Here is a 20,622-nt window from a genome sequence, read left to right as displayed (position 1 = left end):
TTTGAACAGGGTGAGCAAATTTATATTCATCCCACAGAAAGGCAGGAGACAGAAACTTCACAATAAGTAGGCAAAAGGAATTACAGAGTAATGAAGGAAGTTAATAGAAACTAGTGTCTTTAATTTACAATCCCACCTCCATGTAAAAAGAATGAAATCAATCAAAAGCAAAGGTAGATGGCTACCTTTTGAAAGTAAGTTCCCAGGAATAAATGGTAGGAAGAAAGTTAATGGGCATGATGCACTGACTCAAAAATCTATTAAAATTTTTTTCTCTGCTATGTACTCTTCTCCAATCATTTGATCATCTAATGGTTTATTGTTAACATTCATTCTTATAGTCTGTACAGTTTATTAGATTAGGGCAGAACCTTAAAGCCCACTGTGAATTTGCAGTTTATAATAACACTAATAGTTTTAATAATAATAGTTTTAATAATAATATAATAACTAACATATCTCAGCATTTACATTATCTCCTTGGAACAACTATAGGAGATGTCACTATCCCTCTAAGATATGAGGAAACTGAGGCTTTGAGAGATTAAATAACTTGGCTGAAACCACACACTAAAAAAGGCTGTGCCCTTAACCACAAAGCTACCCCTGCATCTTGATGAATTGCTACGAGTGTGAATTTCAGTGTAGATTCTTCATCTGCATCATCCATTATAAACCCTTATTTATCTTCTTGATAAGTGAGCTTCCTCTTGCTTTGGGGGTCTCCTATTGCCCAATAGTTCCTGAATAGAAACCATGTCTTGGACACAGACACTTGTTCTGATTGACTCCACGACTGAACCAAATGTGGTCAATGGTGAACAAGGTCATTGACCAGCAGCAGCAGCTCCCTTTGTCCCACAGCTACCACTCCAAGTATTCACCAAGCAGCCCGTTATAAACCATTCACTACAGAGAACAGCATCCATAATGGCAAGTCTTTTGAAATCCACTTGAATTCAGGACTATCATCACTAGCAATTCAGGGTATTCCAGAAGACGCTACTACCTTTGCAAATTACCATAATCAACATCAGTGAAGAACATAATGGCCAACACAATGGGCCTTTTCATTTCCCTGCTTCAGATCCAGATCCTCTTCCCCTAGACCTCTCTATGCCCAGGTGAATAGATTCACACTATTCCTAGTGTAAACAGAGTGAGGACCCAGTCTCACATCTTACTCAGGACAAGCCTAAGTATCCAAGATTAGCAAAGCTAGAATCCTAAGGACACTGTAGGTCGTGCCATGAAACTATATAGAAGAAAAATATGGTCTAAAGAAGTAAAATGATTTGCCCAACTTCATAAGCTAATGAGCAGAAAAAGAGAGACTTTACTGCAAGTCCAGTGCATTTTCCACTTGGAAGACTTTTACTTTTATTTTTTTTAATCTTTTTTTAAGTTTATATATTTATTTTGAGAGAGAGAGCACGTGCATGGATGCACGTGGGGGAGAGGCAGAGAGAGAGGCAGAGAGAGGGGGAGGAGAAAGAATCCCAAACAGGATCCGCATTGTCAGCATGGGCCCGGACCAGTCCTGGGCTCAAATTCACGAAACTGGAAGGTCATGACCTGAGCCGAAATCAAGAGTCACACTTAACCAACTGAGCCATCCAGGCACTCCTCCACTTGAAGATTTTAAACAAAAAGCCTACTATGTGTCAAATACAGTACTATGTATTGTACATACAGTATTTCATATAATCCTCACAACCTTCACAAAAAAAAAAAAAAAAAGTGTTACTCTTCTTGTAAGTAAGAAAGATTAAGTAATTTAGTTAAATTCACATGGCTAGAAAGTAGCAGCTGTAGGGCTCAGCTATCAACACCTTACTTTTAATATAATGGTCAAATTCCTTTTAAAAAACAAAAGAAACAAACAAAAACTAGAAAACAAACAAAAAAAAAAACCCACAACTAACCCAGAAAGGATTATACCACTAGACAGTGGCGAATTTTCTTCTTCTCAATAGATTACAGAAGAAAAGGGTATAAAATGAAGGCCTGGGGAATTGAAAAAAAACTAAAGTAAAGGTGTTGAAGGATGCCTGGGTGGCTCAGTTGGTTAAGCGGCTGACTTTGGCCAAGGGGTGATCTCACGGCTCCTGAGTTCAAGCCTTGCTTTGGGCTCTCTGCTGTCAGTGCAGAGCACCCCCACCCCCAAGTCCAGATCCTCTGTCCTCCTCTCTCTGCCCCTCCCTCCTCTCAAAATAAACATGTTTTTAAAATGTAAAGTAAAAGTGTTGCATGAATATACTGGTATTTCTTTTTATTTTTTTCCCAAAAGGATTTAAGATGATTTATCAAACAAACAAAAACAACGGAAAACACATCTGATAATAAGATAAACTAAATTTAAAATTGACGAATAAAATGAGTCTAAGGGAAACTACAATGAAATTAAAAGACGAAATTATTGCAAGGAAGTCTTACGTACTTGCCAGCAGTATCTATAAATTTGAACTGGAGCTTTCAGACAGTCCACATGAAGAGGGAAATATGATTCACTGCATGGATCGGAGTGTCCCTAACACAAAGAATATGCCATTTGCTCGGCAGGATGCAATTATTCCTGGTTCTGAGACCATAGAGAAATTTGTCCCTGTGGCCCTCCTCGAGAAGGCATAGCACAGAACAAGGAAGCGTCACCTCGACAGTATGCTGCCAGCCTGCAGAGCAATGCGCTGCATACGGTTATTTAATGCATCGTTTGTTAGTGCCAGGTCGCAGCATTTAGTCATGGCAGTTCTTTGGGGATAGCATGCCGAATGTGAGGGTGTGAAAGCCCTGCATAAATTCAACACTAATGCTAATTCCCATAACATCTTTGCTAGGACACCCAACCCGTGTCCACTGGAGGTATTTAGTCCCCTTCCATTCACTCGCTCCATCTGAACACAAGGCACATCTCCTAACCTCTTCTGAAGAAGAACAGATTGAAGCTGGTAGTCTCTGCACGAGACTCAGTCTCAAGTTGGCCTGAGGAGAATGAGTGAAGTGGGCAGAGCAAAGCCAGGCCAAGAGAGCCAGTTCGACAGTGGTGTGCTGACAGGTTGTGTCAGTTCATTGGTCAGATACAGATAGGCCCACCATTCCCGGGCTTTGCAGAGAGCTCCAGTTGCCGCTGGCAAACTCCTGTTAGGAGCCGTTACTCCCACTCCTTTATTCACTCAGTCATTGAGTTGACCAGTGTCTATTAGTAATTATTATGGTGACGTGCCCAGGAAGCATAGCTGGACAAGACTCACGGTGCCCCTTCCTAACAAAGCTTGTCGGTTACCCTCTACCTGAAGATGCTCTTAATTTACACAACTCAAGAGAAAAGCATTGAGCTGGAGAATGAATAACTAAAACTCTACATCCTACCTCTTTTTCCGAAAGGCTGTGGAAGGATTCACCTGGGAATCTGGAGAGCTGCCCTTCCTTGGGATTAACTAAAGACTGTGGCCTTGCGATTCATTTCAGTAGTCCATGCCTTTGGTTGTCTCATCTATCAAGAATGAAACTAATATGCAACAAATATATCATAATATGCTGTGAAAGATTAAAAAGAGTAAGTTATGAAAGCTAAAAACACTATGGAAGCATTACCTCTAAAATGTGTCCATCTTGGGGGTGCCTGGGCGGCTCAGTCAGTTAAGCATTTGACTCTTAATTTCCGCTCAGGTTCTGATGTCACAGTTTGTGAGTTTGAGCCCTGTGGCTGCCTGCGTGGGATTTTCTTTCTTTCCCTCTCTCTTTCTGCCCCTCCCCCCCACACTCTCTCAAAATAAATAAATCAACTTTAAAAAATAAAAATAATATGTATGCATGTTGATAAAATGGACCCTTAAATTATTATTACATAAGTACGTCTGAGTGTCTGTCATAATTAGAAACTTGTGGCTAAGAATACAAGATAATGACGGGCACCTGGCTGGCTCAGTTGGTAGAGCATGTGACTCTTGATCTAGGGGTCATGAGTTCGAGTGTAGAGTTTGTATGAAGAGATTACTAAACAAAAATCAGAAGAAGAAGAAGAAGACAACAGGATAATGAAAAATAATTTAAAATAATAAAATATAATAAAAATATAATAAAAAATTAAAAATGAACAATTTATTCTACCTAAACACTAGACAACTGTATCAATAACATTTTATGGCTTGCACTGAAGGACTCACCAAATTACAAATACAGCCCTTCTAGAATATTAAAAACATAGTTAGGACTGGCCTGAAATGGAAGCACCCATGTACTCTTATCTGTTGATGTGCAAACAGTATGGTTATGTAAGGAGTAAAAAATCAAAATAATAGTCATTTTACATTATCAAAGTTCAGAGCATACTAAGAAATAACTCTGCCCCAGAGAGAGTTCTACATTAATTTACAACCCCTCTAACTGAAACTAGAATTGTCATCTTCTTTCCCTAACTTGCAAGTTATACCAAAGGCATGTAGTCAACTGGAAAACAAAGAGCACATCTCCTGACTGTACAGATTAAACCAATTTTAAGCATTTTAACATAAAAGCATATATCACAAGATGCACTGCACAGTATTATTCATACAAGGTCAAATTCTTACCTTTTCCTCATTTGTGTTGGCTACCACATATTGGGTACTTAAGGATTGGATCCATTGCTTTCCAAGTTGCCTGTCTGCTTACCATAAAATATTTCACTGAAAGTAAAGGGATCCCTTTCTTGAATGGTGGCAAGTGTGGAGAGTGTGCCACGAAGGCCTTGGGCACACTGTGAGAGTGCCTTGCGCTGCCTGCCCACCTCCAAATGCTGCACTCTGCCCCTCTATTGCATGTGAACCTTTCTACCTAATCCTATTATCACCAAGTTCTGCTTCTGCTTTTGTCTCTTAGCTAAAGAAGATGAGTAAGTCTTCAGAGGAAATGGTCTACTGTGGACAGGTGTTTGAGAAACCTCCCTGGAAGGTGAAGAACTGCAGCATCTAGCTGTGCTAGGGCTTCTGCAGCAGCACCTACAACATGTACTGGAAGTCCTGGAACCTCCCCACTGCAGGTGTTGTCACCCAGTGCTACTGAGACATGGGCACCCAGCACAAGTGCCTGGGCACATTCAATCCAGATCATGAAGGTGTAGGAGACTGCAGCCAGCAAGTGCCGCTGAGTGGCAGTCAAGCAGTTGCATGACTTCAAGATCAAATTCCCACTGCCTCACCAGGTCCTACATCAGCAGCACAAGCCATGCTTAACCACCAAGAGGCCCAAAACTTTCTTGCAGATGCAGAGCCTCCCTGTCCCCAAGTTTGCCCAAATAAACTCCTTGGAAAACTCAGGATGCTAAGAAAGAAAAAGGGAAGAAAAGAAGGAAAGAAAGAAAGGAAAGGGAAAGAAAGAAAGAAAGAAAGAAAGAAAGAAAGAAAGAAAGAAAAGGACTCACAAAGAGAGTCAGGTTCAAGATGGCAACCTAGGAAGATCCTGAAATCATCTTCTCCCATAGACATAACAAATCTACAGCTACATATTGAATAATTTTCTCTGAAGAAGTTCTGAAAACTCGATGAACAATGCCTCCACAACAAAAGATACAAGAGCCACATCAAGATAGGTAGAAGAGGCAGAGATGTGCTCCTGCTAAAATCCCACCTCAGGCCCAGCAACCCACAATCAGCAGGGACCTCAACAACATGAAACTTTTCCTTGAGGACCAAGAGATTCATGTCTCCACATCAGGCATCCCAACTCTTGGGTCCTGCATCAGAAAGATGAGCCCCCCAAATCTAAAACCAATGGGGATTATGCCCAAGAGAACCAAAGAACTATAGGAAACAGAGAACCTGCCCTTAAAGGACTCACACCTGCAAACTCTCTCACCCCAGGACCTAGCACAAGAGCAGCAGTTAGAAAAGCACCTATATCACATATGAAGGAGATCTACTTACCAATCTTAAAGCAAGTGCTGGAGAGCTGGAAAACCAATGGAACTGTCTCTGGGGATGGAAGTTCTGGCAGGCACCACTCTTGGATCTCATTCTACCTTGTTAATGTCAGCACTGGCAGGTGCCACTTTGGCAATCTCCCTCTAACCTGCTGGTACGCGTGAGCACACCCTCTCCCCGCACACACCACAGCCATACCACAGGCAGCCAGCCAGCCAGGCACCCCACACACCCAATGCTACAGCCCTGGCCCAGCCATAACCATCAGCAGCCATGTGCAACTTACACAGGGAATGCCGTTTGAGCCCTGGCTCTGGTAGCCAGAGGGGATTGCATTTCTGGGCCCAGTGGCTCACCTTCTACACAAGGCCACTCCTTCAAGATTGGGAGAGGTAACTGTTTCACCTTATAGAAACAAGCACAGAGAATCAGTCAAAGTGAAGAGACAGAGGAATGCATTCCAAAAGAAAGATCAAGACGAAGCCTCAGAAAAAGACCTTAGTGAAGTGAAGATAAGTAATCTACCTGATAAAGTTCAAGTAATGGTCATAAAGATGCTCGCCAAACTTGGGAGAAGAACAGATGAACACAGAACTTCAACAAGTCGATATAAAATATTAAAAAGCACCAAACAGAAGTCACAGAGCTGAAGAACATAATAATTGAACTAAAAAATATACTACAGGTTCAAAAGTAGATTGAATAAAGCAGAACTAATCAGCAAGTTGGAAGACAAAACATAATACTAAAGAAAGCCATCAAACCACAATGGAAAAGTGAAAGAGAAGAGAAAAGGAATGGAGAGGAACTACAAAAATGGCCCGAAAACAATTAACAAAACGGCAACAAGTTATACCTATCAATAATTACTTTAAATGTAAACAGATTAAATTCCCCAATCAAAAGACATGCACTGTGGCTAAATGGATAAAAAACAAGATGCCTCTCTATGTTGCCTACAAGGGACTCACTTCAGAAGTATACACACAGACTGAAAGTGAAGGGATGGAAAAAGATACACAAATAAATTGAAATTTTTAAAAAGCTGATGTAGCTACATTTATATCAAATGAAAAGGTTTTAAAAACAAAAACTAGGGGCGCCTGGGTGGCGCAGTCGGTTAAGCGTCCGACTTCAGCCAGGTCACGATCTCGCGGTCCGGGAGTTCGAGCCCCGCGTCGGGCTCTGGGCGATGGCTCAGAGCCTGGAGCCTGTTTCCGATTCTGTGTCTCCCTCTCTCTCTGCCCCTCCCCCGTTCATGCTCTCTCTCTGTCCCAAAAATAAATAAACGTTGAAAAAAAAATTTTTTTTAAAAATTAAAAAAAACAAAAACTAAAATAAAATATAAAGAAAGACATTGCATAATGATAAAGGAGTCAATCCAGCAAGAATGCTTAACATTTATAAATATACACATACCCAACATAGAGGCAATAAAATATATAAAGCAAAGATTAACGGACCTAAAGGGAGAAATTGACAGCAACACAATAAGAGTGGGGGAGTTTAACACCCCACTTATATCAATTGGATAGATCACCCAGACAGAAAATCAATAAGGAAACATCAGCCTTAAATGACACATTAGACTAGATGGACTTTATTAATAGACATACACAGAACATTCTATCTGAAAACAGAAGAATACAAATTTCTCTGAAGAGCAGATGGAACATTCTCCAGCATAGATCACATTAGGCCACAAAACAAATCTCAAGAAGAATGAAGTCATATCAAGTATATTTTCCAACCACAATGGTATAAAACTAGAAAAACTGGAAAAGTTACAAAAATGTGAAAACGAAACAGTATGCTACTGAACAACCAACAGGTAGGTCATCAAAGAAATCAAAGAGAAATCAAAAAATATCTAGAGACAAATGAAAGCAGAAATATGGCATACCAAAACCTAAGGATGTAGCAAAGAAGGATATAAAAGGGAAGTTCATACTAGTAACAAGCCTAAGTCAAGAAATAAGAAAAATCTCAAATAAACAATGTAACTTTACAACCGAAGGAACTATAAAAAGAACAAACAAAACTCACAGTTAGTAGGAGGAAAGAAATAATAAAAATCAGAGCAGAAATAAATGAAATAGAGACTAAAAAAACAAATAGAAAAGGTCAACAAAACTAAGAGCTGTTTCTTTGAAAAGATAGACAAAATTAACAAACGTTTAGCTAGTCTCACCAAGAAAATGAGAAGGCTCAATTAAATAAAATCAGAAATAAGACAAGTGAAACAACAAATGGTACCACAGACACACAAAGGATTATGAGTCTATGATAAACAATTCTATACCCACAAACTGGACAACCTAGAAGACATGAATAAATACCTGGAAATATACAATCTTGCAAGACTGACTCATGAAAAAATAGATTCTGAATAGATCAAATAAAGAGGTTGAATGAGTAATCAGAAACCTCCCAACATACAAAAGTCCAGGATCAGATGGCTTTCTGGTGAATTCTACCAAACACTCAAGAAGATTTAATACTTATCTTTTTCAAACTTCTCCACAAAATTGAAGAGGAGGGAATGCCTTCCAAACACTTTCTCTGAAGCCAGCATTATACTGATACCAAAACCAGACAAAGACATCATACAAAAAAAGAAAATTATAGGCCAAGATCCTTGTACTGGGATATTAAAAATATACACAAAAATCTTCAACAAAATGTTAGCAAATGGAATCCAAGAACACATTAAAAAGATCATACACCATGGGGCGCCTGGATGCTCAGTTGGTTAAGCGTCCAACTTCATCTCAGGTCATGATCTCAAGATTCATGAGTGCAAGCTCCACATCGGGCTCTGTGCTGACAGCTCGGAGCCTGGAGCCTGCTTCAGATTCTATGTCTCCCTCTCTCTCTACCCCTCCCCTGCTCACGCTCTGTCTCTCTCAAAAATAAACATTAAAAAAAACTTTTTTAAAGATCATACACCATGATCAAAGTGGGATTTATTCTAATGACGCAAGGATGGTTCAACATCTGCAGATCAGAAATAAGATAGCAATGCCCAGTATCTTCACTTTAAAAAAAAAAAAAAGATTTTATTTGTAAGTAATCTTGATACCTAACATGGGGCTTGAACTCCCAACCCCTCAAGAGTCACACGCTCTACTGACTGAGCCAGCCAGGCATCCCATCCTCACTTTTACTCCACATAGTATTGGAAGTCCTACCACAGCAATTAGGCAGAGAAAAAGAAAGAAAGAAAGAAAGAAAGAAAGAAAGAAAGAAAGAAAGAAAGAAAGAAAGAAAGAAAGAAAGAAAGAGAGAGAGAGAGAAAGAAGGGAAGGAAGGAAGGAAGGAAGGAAGGAAGGAAGGAAGGAAGGAAGAAAGAAAGAAAGAAAGAAAGAAAGAAAGAAAGAAAGAAAGAAAGAAATTCATCCAAACTGGAAAGGAAAAGTATTTGTTACTTGTTGTGGATGACACGGTACTATGTTTAGATAACCCTAAGGACTCCACTAAAAATGGTTAGAGCTAATAAATGAATTTGGTAAAGCTGAAGGATACAAAATTAATATACAAAAATCTGTTACACTTCCATACACTAATATTGAACTATAACCAACAGAAATCAAGAATACAATTCCATATACAACTGCATCAAAAGGAACAAAATACCTAGGAATAAATTTAACCAAGGAGGTGAAAGACCTGTACCCTGAGGTACAACTATAAGACATTGGTGAAAGAAATTGAAGAAGACGTAAGTAAGTGGAAGGATATTCCATGATCATGGATTGGAAGAATTAATGTTGTAAAATTATCCATACTACCTGAAGCAATACAGATTCAATGCAATCTCTATCAAATTCTAATGGCATTATTCACAGAACTTAAACAAATAATTACAAAATTTATATGGAACCTCAAAAGACTCCGAAGAACCAAGACAATCTTGAGAAGAACAAATCCAGAAGTATCAGGCTCTGTGATTTCAAACTATAATATAAAGCCACAGTAATTGAAACAATATGTATTGGCATAAAAATAGACACATAGATCTCTGGAATATAATAGAGAGTCCAGAAATAAACTCATGCATGTATGGTCAATTAATTTATGACAAAGGGGTCAGGAATGTACAATGAATAAAGAATGGTCTCTTCAACAAATGGTGCTAAAAAAAAAAAAATGGTGTGCCACTACCTGTGCAAGAATGAAACTGGACCACTGCCTTGTACCATTTATGAAAATAAACACAAAATGGATTAAAGACGTTAATGTTAGACCTGAAAACATAAAATTCCTAGAAGAAAACATAGGCAGTAACCTCCTTGATATTGGTTGTGGTGATAGTTTTTTGACTCTGACTCCAAAGGCAAGGGAAACAAAAGCAAAAATAAATGGGATCACATCAAACTAAAAAGCTTCTGCATAGCTCTTTCTGCCATCTTGGAGTCTGTGGAGGCCCTGTGGGAAAAGTAGCCTCCATAGACTCCGAGATTCTCCTAATACTCTTTTTGACAGGACTCCTAAAATGACAAATATGTCTGGAAGGCTGTAGTCCAAGGCCATATTTGCTGGCTATAAGTGGGTTCTCTAGAACCAGAGGGAGAACACAGCCCTTCTTAAAATTGAAGGTGTTTATGCTTGAGATGAAACTGAATTCCACCTAGGCCAAGAAATGCGCTTATGTGTAGAAAGCAAAGAACAACACAGTGACTCCCGGTGGCAAACTGAACAAAACCAGAGTAATCTGTGGAAAAGTAACTCATGCTCATGGAAACAGTGGCATGATTTGCCAAATTCCAAAGCAACCTTCCTGCTAAAACCATTGGCCACAGAATCCATGTGATGCTGTACCCCTCAAGGATTTAAATTTACTGAAAAGTAAATAAAGGTATAGATTTCTTCTCTTGTAAAAAAAAAAAAAAAAAAGAAAGAAAAGAAAAACAAAGAAAAGGCTTCTGCATAGCTAAGGAAACCATAAACAAAGTGGAAGCAACCTACTAAACTGGAGAAGATATTTGCCAATCTGATAAGGGGTTGATATCCAGAATATGCAAAGAACTACAACTCAACAACAACAACAACAAATCTGATTAAAAAATGGGCAGATGATCTAATAGACATTTTTCTAGTGAAGATATACAGATGACTAAGAAGCACATAATTAGATGTTCAATATCACTAATCATCAGGGAAATGCAAATCAAAAGCCACAATGAGATATCATTTTATACCTATCAGCATGGCAAGTATCAAAAAGACAGAAATAACAAGTGTTGGTGAGGATGCAGAGAAAAGGGAATCCACGTGCACTATTGGTGGGAATGTAAACTGGTATGGCCACCATGGAAAACAATATAGAGGTTCCTTAAAAAATTAAAAATAGAGTTACCATATGATTCACCAATTCCACTACTGGGTATCTATCTGAAGAAAACAAAGACACTAATTTGGAAAGATATATTCATCCCATGTTCACTGCAATATTATTTGCAATAGACAAGATATGGAAATCACCTAAAAGTCCATTGACGGATAAATGGATAAAGAAGACAGAGTAAAAATTTACAATGGAATACTAATTAGCTGTAAATAGGAATGAAATCTCGCCATTTGCAACAACATAGTAGATCTTGAAGGCATTTAATAAATGAAATAAGTCAAACAGAGAAAGACAAATACTCATTTACGTGGATTCTAACAAACAAAACAAAACCAAATCCAGACTCATAGGCCCAGAGAACAGAGTGGTGGTTGCCTGAGAGCAGATAGATGGGGGAATGGGGAATGGGAATCAAGAGGTATAAACTTCTAGTTATAAAATAAGTAAGTCATGGGGAGGTAACGTACAGAAGCGGGAATACATTCGGTAGCGTTGTGTTAACTTGTATGGTGACAGATGTGACTAGACATTGCAGAGATCAGTTCACAGTGTATACAAAAGTTCAATCATTGTGTTGTATACATAAAACTAATATGATATTGCATGTCAATTACACTTCAATAAAAAAGAAAAGACTCACTTTATAAAGAAATAATACTTTATAAAGAAATAAAGCTAGGCATCTATGTAATGTTCTCGTAGCGCCTTTTAAAATACACCTAACCTCTTACTTTTTCCCACCTAGTCTCTCAGATTTGAGGCCCTTTAAATGCCCTGCAGACCCTATTCACCTGATCAATGATATCAAGCAGATTAAAATGTACCCATATCCCATATTAAATAGAATCATTTCGCTGTAAAATTTTTGAAAGGATTTTTACAATTTTGTTTTTGAAATTTTAGGCTTTGGGTAACACGCCTAACTTATAACCAGCTACGATTTCTAATTGATCAGCAAGCACGTAGAGGAATGTTTGGGATTTAACTTAAAAACTGTTTTCAAATGCAGTGACATTTTTATGATACTCTTTTTGAAAATGAATGAAGCTGACACAATATTGCATTTTGCTTAGTTATTAACCTGGCCTCCGTACTTCTAATATGCAACCAGTATTTTGTGATCAGGCCTTAAATATTTCCCCAGGCCTGTAAAACTTGGCAACTCTGGAGTGCCTTCAGTTTATTATGAATTAGGCCCACTCACGACAGCCCCCGATGTCATCTCCACCAGAGATCTAGCATAGGAGTCCTCGTGGACTGAACCACGAAACACCCAGCCCAAGGGTTGGTCACTGTGTGGTACTGTCTGGTCTTCTCTGCTGATAGTCTGGCACTGGCCAGCCAGTCTTCTAGCAAGCAGTCCACACCCAGATGGGATACCTTCTTTGAGCTTTCAGAACTCCTCGAGGTCTGGTGGCTACACTTAGCTCCTTATTTGAAGCTTTTCTTTTTTCACATCTTTCAAATAAAATCTTTTGTTGAGGTTCAGCTTGACATTAGAAGCTTGATATAATATATAACTGACCACATTCCCCCTCACCCATAAAAAAAAAAAAAAAAAAAAAAAGAAAATTACTCTGGAAAAAGCCTTCAGAAATAAATGGACAAAACATATACCCCCTAACACCTCATATTCAGTCTTGGGCTTCTTGAAGGCAACATTGCAGCTAATAGCCCAGCCTCCCCACCTCTACTGAACTGTTCTGGGGCCAGAAGTCTCCCAGCCCACCACTCCCAACCAATAACCCCACATCCTTTACACTGTGCTACTTTTTAAAATGTTTATTTATTTTTGAGAGAGAGAGAGAGAGAGAGAGAGAGAAAGACAAAGAGTGTAAGTGGGGGAAGGGGCAGAGGGAGGCATGACTAGGGGCTCGAACTCATGAACCAAACATTGAGATCATGACTTGAGCTGAAATCGGACACTTCACTGATTGAGCCACCCAGACGCCCCCAGTATGCTGTGCTACTCTAAAGGGAAAATTGGAAACTGTGTAGGTAAACATGGCGTTTTGTTCAAATTTAAAATTCTGGGGAGATTTTTCAATATTTACAATTCTGATTTCTTTGTAGAGGTTCCTAAAATAATGACACTATTAAACCTTAAAATTAATACCCTACATTGGGCACAAATGCTCTGCCTTTTATGAGCATCTTCCCTAATGCATTCTTTCTCTTTATTCATTTAATATCGGTTGAGCCCCTCTTCTGTGCCAGATACCATGCTGAGCCCTGGTGAGTACAGCAGACGGAGTCCCTGGGAATAAAGAAGGCAGCAATTGCAACCCATCGTATCGTGGTGTCTTCTGTAAGTGCTTCGCATGGCTAATTTAAACCTGTTTTACTAAAATTCAACCCCATTTCTCCTTGTTCAGCCCATGGAGTAGGTAAACAACAGCCAATCACTATCCTTTCCAACATAGGTTTCCTGATACTTGAAACACTCAAATTTCTTTTTTCTTGCTCAAAATAAACATATTTTTCCACAAAGAAGATTAGATTTGATGTGTGCAACAAGCCAATGTAACTCCTTTGCCGTGTCATCACATTGTCATTGATATGAAAATATAGAATATAACTTTTCAGTCACATTGAAAGGATAAAGGAAAATAGAGTCCCAAGCGATCAACCAGTTTCTTAGGCATTAATCTACACACTAATCCTGATAATACCATTCTAAAAAAACTGCACTAAAATGAAACAAAAATTTTGCCTCATTGCACAAGCTGAGAAAAAATAACTAATAGGTCTCTATCCCATATGAGTCATATCTGCGTACGCTGCCCCTGAAGAAATCAAGACACACTGTCACTGAACAACATTATTATCCCTTAAGAAGGACTGTAAAATGTGTACATCACTCATTCGTTGACATTGAACTTGTGCCAAAACTATTAAGAGCACATATTAATACATATCCCAAATGTGTAGGAATGACTACAGAATAAAACACAAAATGAAATCGGTACTCACTATTAATTTGTCTTTTATAAATGATTAAGTAAAGCATACGAAGGAAATAAAAGGGCAATAAATACCCTTTTATCACAAACCGGGGGATTTCTCTTACTCTGGGCTTGCATACAACCAGTTTAGAAATATGCATAATTGCCTATGGTCAACATCATATCACTGCCAGATCACACATTAAACAGATAACCACTATTATTATAAAAGCGACTTCCTTGACCTCATATTTTGGTCTGGCTAGAAATTCCTGTATTTTCCCAGATCAGCTGTTACACAGTGCCAATCTCATGTTGTGCGTGTCACTTTGCCCCAGTATAAGTGACCGGCGCCTTATAGAGCTCACTCAAAGACACACTTATATGCATAGGAATAGCAGAAGTTCGAGAAATATGATCATAGTTCTTGCAGTGCTTTTTAAAATCTCGTCTATGTGTGTTTTTCTATTATAGCTAAGGTACAGTGTGTGTTATTTGGCAGCTGAATTTGACATGAAAATATAAAAGGTTTGGGCAACCACATATTTGGAAATAGAAATCTTTCCTGAAAACATGGCTTTGGTTTTTAAACACAGCTAAATTTCTGGAAACTTCAATTTGTTAAAGACAGCCAAGACTTCAATCATATTTAACATATTCCTGGGGTTTACATATAGTGTTTCAAAGTAATAAACAACATCTTGTTTGGAGTAGCATGAAGAAAATGAGGCAAGCACTTCTTTAGAGTAAAAGCTCCACTTTTAAAAATAGTTTGGAGACTCATTCTTATGTTGGTAAAATCACAAAACACTATTCAGCAAACAAAACATGATGAGCTCAATTCAAGTTGGTAAACATTTTTAGCTGGCTTCATTTGTAGTAAGAATTTTAATGTAACCATAACTTCAAGAATACATCCCTTATAATAGAAACTTGAGGGGCAAAACTTTTTTTTAATTGTTAATGAGAACGACGGTGTCAAGTTGGCATTTGAAAATCGGAAGAGATGTGATGACAGCAGTGAATTCATTGTTTGAACAAGTTTAAAAATCACATTACAGTGCACTAAAATGCACCCACATTTACTTACGAGCAGGCTCACTGCAGTGACCAACAAGCCCCAGGTCTGATTCAATAGCAGAAAATAGACTCCTTCTTTAAGGTAGCATCTATATAGCCACCTTCCCTCCGGCACATAAAACTAACAGTAAAGTTGTAAATCTTTCACATGCTTTTGTCTCATTGGTCTAAACATAACAGTGATGTCTAAAAAATCTTAAATCACTTAGTAAAAATAACAAGCCCTTTTCAATAAGCAAAACATGAGGAATCAAAATAGTACCATTCAAGGAAAGGAAGGAGCTTCCTCTATACTCTTTATAACAAGTAGGTCAGAATTCATTTAACCATGCTTTTTCCCTAAACAGATTCAGTGAACATAAAATCTGTTGTAAGAACAATTATAGATTCACATCTAGATACTTGAGGGCAAACCAACTAATAAGCATTGGAACATCTTGCTCTGTGGTCAACATTCCCTAATTTTGCCTACATGTTATTCCGAACTTGTTTTTATAATCAATATTTTATTTCTGGGGGTTAGTAGGCAAAACATGGGAATTTGTCTGAAGGTTTAAAAGTTGGTTGAGATACTACCTCACACCCATCAGGATAGACGCGCTCCAAAACAGAAAATAACAAGTGTTGGCGAGGACGTGGAGACATTGGAGCCCTCATGCCCTGTGGGTGGGAATATTAAATGGTGTGGCCACTACACGAACCAGTGTGTCAGTTCCTCAGAATGTTAAAAACAGATTTACCACCTAATCCAGCAATTCTACTTTGGGGTATATACCCAAAAGAACTGGAAGGAGAGTCTCGAAGAGATATTGGTACACCCATGATGCAGCAGCATTATTTCATAACGGCCAAACGGTGGGCGCAACCCAAGGATCAATTAATGAGAGCATGTAAGCAAATGTACAATGGAATATTGTTCAACCTTAAAAAGGAATGAAATTTTGACAGATGCTACAACATGGACGAACCTAGAGGACGTTCCGCTACGTGAAATAGGCCGCTTACAAAAAGACAAATACTCTTGTGCGAAGTGCCTTGACTAGTCAAATTCATAAAGACAGAAAGTAGAATGGTAGTTCCCAGGGCTGGGGGTGGGGGAGAATAGGAAGTTGTAGTTTAATGGGTACAGAGTTTCAGTTTTGCAAGAAGAAAAGAGATCCACAGATCACTTGCACAACAACACGAATATACTTAATGCTCCTGAACTGTATACTTAAAACTGGTTAAGATGGTAAATTTTACGTGATGTGTATTTTGTCACAAGTAAATGTTTTTAAACATCGAAATAAATTAGATAGATAGACAGACAGACAAAGTCTGTAGCCTGAAGATCAGGGCCAAGCCTGTTACATCATTTTATCATTGAATCTTGACAGCAACACAGGCCATGGGTGATATTATGTCCATGTTACAGGTGGGACAGCTAAGGCCCAAACCTCGAACCTCAGAAAAGAACACATTTCTAGCAAGTGGAGGGTTTGTGAGATAAATGAGTCCACACCTACACTGTGTTCAGTAGCACACTCTGGCTCTCACGCTGACACTGACACCTTACTGCAAATCCCTGTCGCTTACTCTCAGGGTCCCAAACAGCAAGCATTGTCATTATTCAATCACCCACGTGTGAGTTGGTCTTCATCTTGCATCCATTTATTCAGCACTAAATAGGCACTGGGATAGAAAGACAGGATACCTGGCTTGCATGGTTTAGCATCCAGCAAATAAAAACAGATATGAAAGCAAAAGCCCTGCATGTAAGCAGCAATAAAGCAGACGTATAGCCTTTAGTTGGAGCCCACAGAAGGAAGGGAGAATGCCCTGATGAACGAAAGAACGAAGGCAAGTTCTGCCTTCTAGGCACTTTTATCTAAGACCAACTCCGATGGCTTCAAAGGGGCCGAAGACGTGCTCCTGTGACTTCTGCGGTGATGACTGCCTCTCTGTTCACCTTTTCATCCTTGCCTCCCTCACTCGTTCAAGATGAAAATACCCCCGTTTTTTAGTAGAGGAGGGAAGCCCTAAAAAGTCTATGTTAAATGTCTCTTGGTAAAAGACGTTTCTGATCTAAAAGAGGAAAGGATTTGTAAAAATCTCCAACCATCCACTAAGAGAAAAAATACTATGAAATATTAAGTGTTTGGCCAAACTTCTCTTCCTACAGTCTAACGATGGACAAATATCAGGAGGAAAAAAAAGGAAAATCAATATTTTAAAGCTATTTGCCTCACTGATACACAGCTTAGACTCTCTCAAAGTCCTTACCAAAAAAAAAAAAAAAAAAAAAAGAAAAGAAAGAAAAAGAAAAGATACTTTGCAGTCGTTTCCCAGAGGAATAAAGTTTTATATGTTCCCTATGCAAGCAAGAAGTGATAAGATACAGTAATTTTGGTAGTAAACCTTAAAACTTTAAAATTCAAAAGGAAATGTCTATAGAGTCACGTCTAGATACGCCTAGCAGAACTTTGAAAGTACACACACTAAAGAGTGTAAGGTTGTTGTGCAACCTTAGAGGGATGGGGAAGTCTTTTGCTTCTAATTTTATATGATTTTTATGAATGTATGATATACTTTTTGGCATTTTTCAAATAAAAAAGGAAAAGCAGACAAGATTAATAAATGCTTTCATATATGCATATTGCAGGATTAAAGAAGGAAGTCCATCGTCAATGACTATGTTGATTTACATAACAGACACCTTTATCCTTCATTAACAGGAAGTACTATAGCACAGTGGTTAGAAGTGGGGGTTTTTAAGTCAGACAGACTTTGGTTTGAATTTAAGCCTCATTCTTACTGGTTGTGAGCCGGAAAAACATGATTTACCCACTCAAAACTTATGTTCCCATCTATAAAATGGGGATAATAATACAAATCTCTCGGATTTATTGTTAAGATTTTAGAAGTTAATATGTGTGGAACATACTGATCCCTCAGTTAAATATAATTATCAGAAGATTACAGGGAACAGAAGAGACCAGGTGATTCTACAATGTTAGCATTAAATTAGCTGAATATAGACATAAAGGAAGAGGAAAGACAAACTGATAATAGACTGTAAGGAAAGCTTGAATTTGATAATAAGGCAGCTTAATTACTCAGATATTGATTAGGATAATAATGAAGCTAAATTTGCATCCTGTTTCTAAAGATACCATGTACTTGTTTGCTCTTCTAGTTTCCTAAGTAGTCAACAATCTCAAGAGACTGTTCTTGAGACTTAACCATGTATGATTAAAAATAATAGATGATATTGAAAGCATCTGGTTCAGCAAATGCTCCCAGGACTGAAAAGTCAAGGTACTAATGCTGCTTTTTAAGATAATACAAACTGCTAAAAGGAATGCTGATTAAATTTCTAAAAGGTAAACTGCTTAACACAGAGGAATGAGAAGTTATTTTTTAAAGAGTTAAAGGAGATTCATTTGAAATTTATCACAGTTAAGTACTAAACCAAGACAAGAAAAAAAAATGTGATACAAATAAAAGTGGTTAAGCAGAGATTTTAAAAGCAAGCTGTTTGGACAGTTAGTAGAAATCTTTACATGTTTACATAATAAAATCACATAAAATAAACAGAAATAACAAGGTTAGGTTAAAAGGAAAATGGCAGGCAATGAACTTGAAATCTACAAAATGTTTCAAATAATCCTAAACATCTTTATACAAATGTTAAACTGAGCCTCCTCATTAAAGAATATTTTTTTTTTAAGTCAGGGTTCGATGAGGGTCAGGGATTTAACAATGGAGAGGCATAGATTTATCTTGCTGTCTCAGCAAATATTGTCATAAAACAATTTTGCTTTCCAACTTTGTAAAAAGAGCATTTGAGCAGTGTACACATACCAGAAGAAATTATTGTGGGCAGAAAAGTAAAGTTGGCACACTGGCCTTTTATTCCTCTCCTACTGTTACAGAGATTTAATCGTATCTGGGACACGTATGCAAAGCCAGCCAAAGATATTGACAGGGTGGAAGCCACCTTTGCAGTGAAACATGGGAGCTCTTGCCTCCTTTAAGAAATCTGTCCCTGCCAGGGCACCTGGGTGGCTCAGTTGGTTAAGTGTCCAACACTTGATTTCGGCTCAGGTCATGATCTCGTGGTTGTGAGATGGAGCCCCGCCTAGGGCTCTCAATTGGGCTCCCCATTGAGCTTGGAGCCTGCTTGGGATTCTCTCTCTCTCTCTCTCTCTCTCTCTCTCTCTCTCTCCCCCTCCCCTGTTCATGCTCTCTATCTTTCTCAAAATAAATAAACATTTAAAAAAAAAAGTAATCTGTCCCCACCAACCACCCACAGAACAACTTTGTCTTAGAGATAAATGAAGTCAAGGCACAATTTCCAAAGTGCCCCTTAAGCTACCTGGATGGAGACAGAACATTCTGGGATGTGAGGATCCAGGCGGATCCTCTCCTGCTGATTTTCCCCAGCTTGCCCATTAGCACAGATTAGTTTACTGTTCACATTGTCCCCTAGACACGAGGCAGAGAGAGCAAGTGGACTAAAACTGAAACAAGCCTTTGACGAGTACGGGAAGTGGGCTAGGGGTAGGGCACAGTGGAGCAGCAGCATCAGGCATCAGGCCAGAGCAACAGGCTCTGATGGACATACAGCGCACGTATTTTCCAAACCGAAACTCATGACACATGGCTTGACAAGTAAGATTGTACTTATGGGAACAACAGGACAGAATATTTACAACCCAGGGCTGCCCTGGAAAATCTAGGGTATATAAACACCACATCCATAAAGGCATTGAAAGTGGGAAGGCTAACATAACCTACTTTGAATTCTGCAAGTGCTGGCCAGCACATGTGAAAGGAAGCTGAAGTCACCCTCGTCTCTATTTATTTCTATCATAAATGCATTACATATTTTTGACACATTTAGGATCTGTATTCCAAAGACTTGCCATAAGAATAGCAGGTGATATCTGAATGAAATAGATTTTTACAGTTGAGTAGAAAAGCATGCATCATATCAGATTAGATTGTTTGCCAAACTTGCCTGCCCAGCCCTTGCAGGGGAACTAAACTCACCCAGAGACTTCAGTGTATCAGAAGAGAGGAAATATTCTCAGAAAGCCCGTGCATGCTTGCACACAGCTTTCAGACTAGGCTCCATGAGTTTCCAGAAAGAAAATTCATCAATTCAAATTTGTGCCACTTTTTTTCTTGCCTTACATCCATTTAATTACTTGCATGTGAGAGTCATTGTTTCTTATACGACACCCCCCCAAAAAATACTTTAGTGAAAGCTTCTTGTAGAAAGAAAAACAAAGGTCAGTAACCTAATATCCCCAAGCAACCCTACAACAACAAACCAGGGAGGGAAAAAAGTGAAGAAATGCTC

General features: G+C 38.6%; 1 long non-coding RNA gene and 2 pseudogenes across 8 annotated transcripts in view; 2 read left to right on the top strand and 1 right to left on the bottom strand.

Annotated features, from left to right (window-relative positions):
• Positions 1-20,622, bottom strand: part of LOC123598887 — a 49,154-nt gene that overhangs the window by 3,709 nt on the left and 24,823 nt on the right. The window contains exon 7 of one of the 8 annotated variants that reach the window (XR_006712847.1): positions 4,572-4,667. The exons of the other annotated variants lie outside the window; for them this stretch is intronic. This is a non-coding gene — a long non-coding RNA (uncharacterized LOC123598887). The remainder of the gene's footprint in view (positions 1-4,571; positions 4,668-20,622) is intronic. 8 annotated transcript variants of the gene reach the window in all.
• LOC123598885 lies at positions 4,676-5,309 on the top strand (annotated as a pseudogene).
• Positions 10,405-10,768, top strand: LOC123598886 (annotated as a pseudogene).

The sequence above is a fragment of the Leopardus geoffroyi genome, chromosome C1, assembly GCF_018350155.1.
Source record: "Leopardus geoffroyi isolate Oge1 chromosome C1, O.geoffroyi_Oge1_pat1.0, whole genome shotgun sequence".
NCBI lineage: Eukaryota > Metazoa > Chordata > Mammalia > Carnivora > Felidae > Leopardus > Leopardus geoffroyi.
Note: the sequence above shows the minus strand (reverse complement) of the source record. Positions and strands in the feature narration are given on the sequence as shown.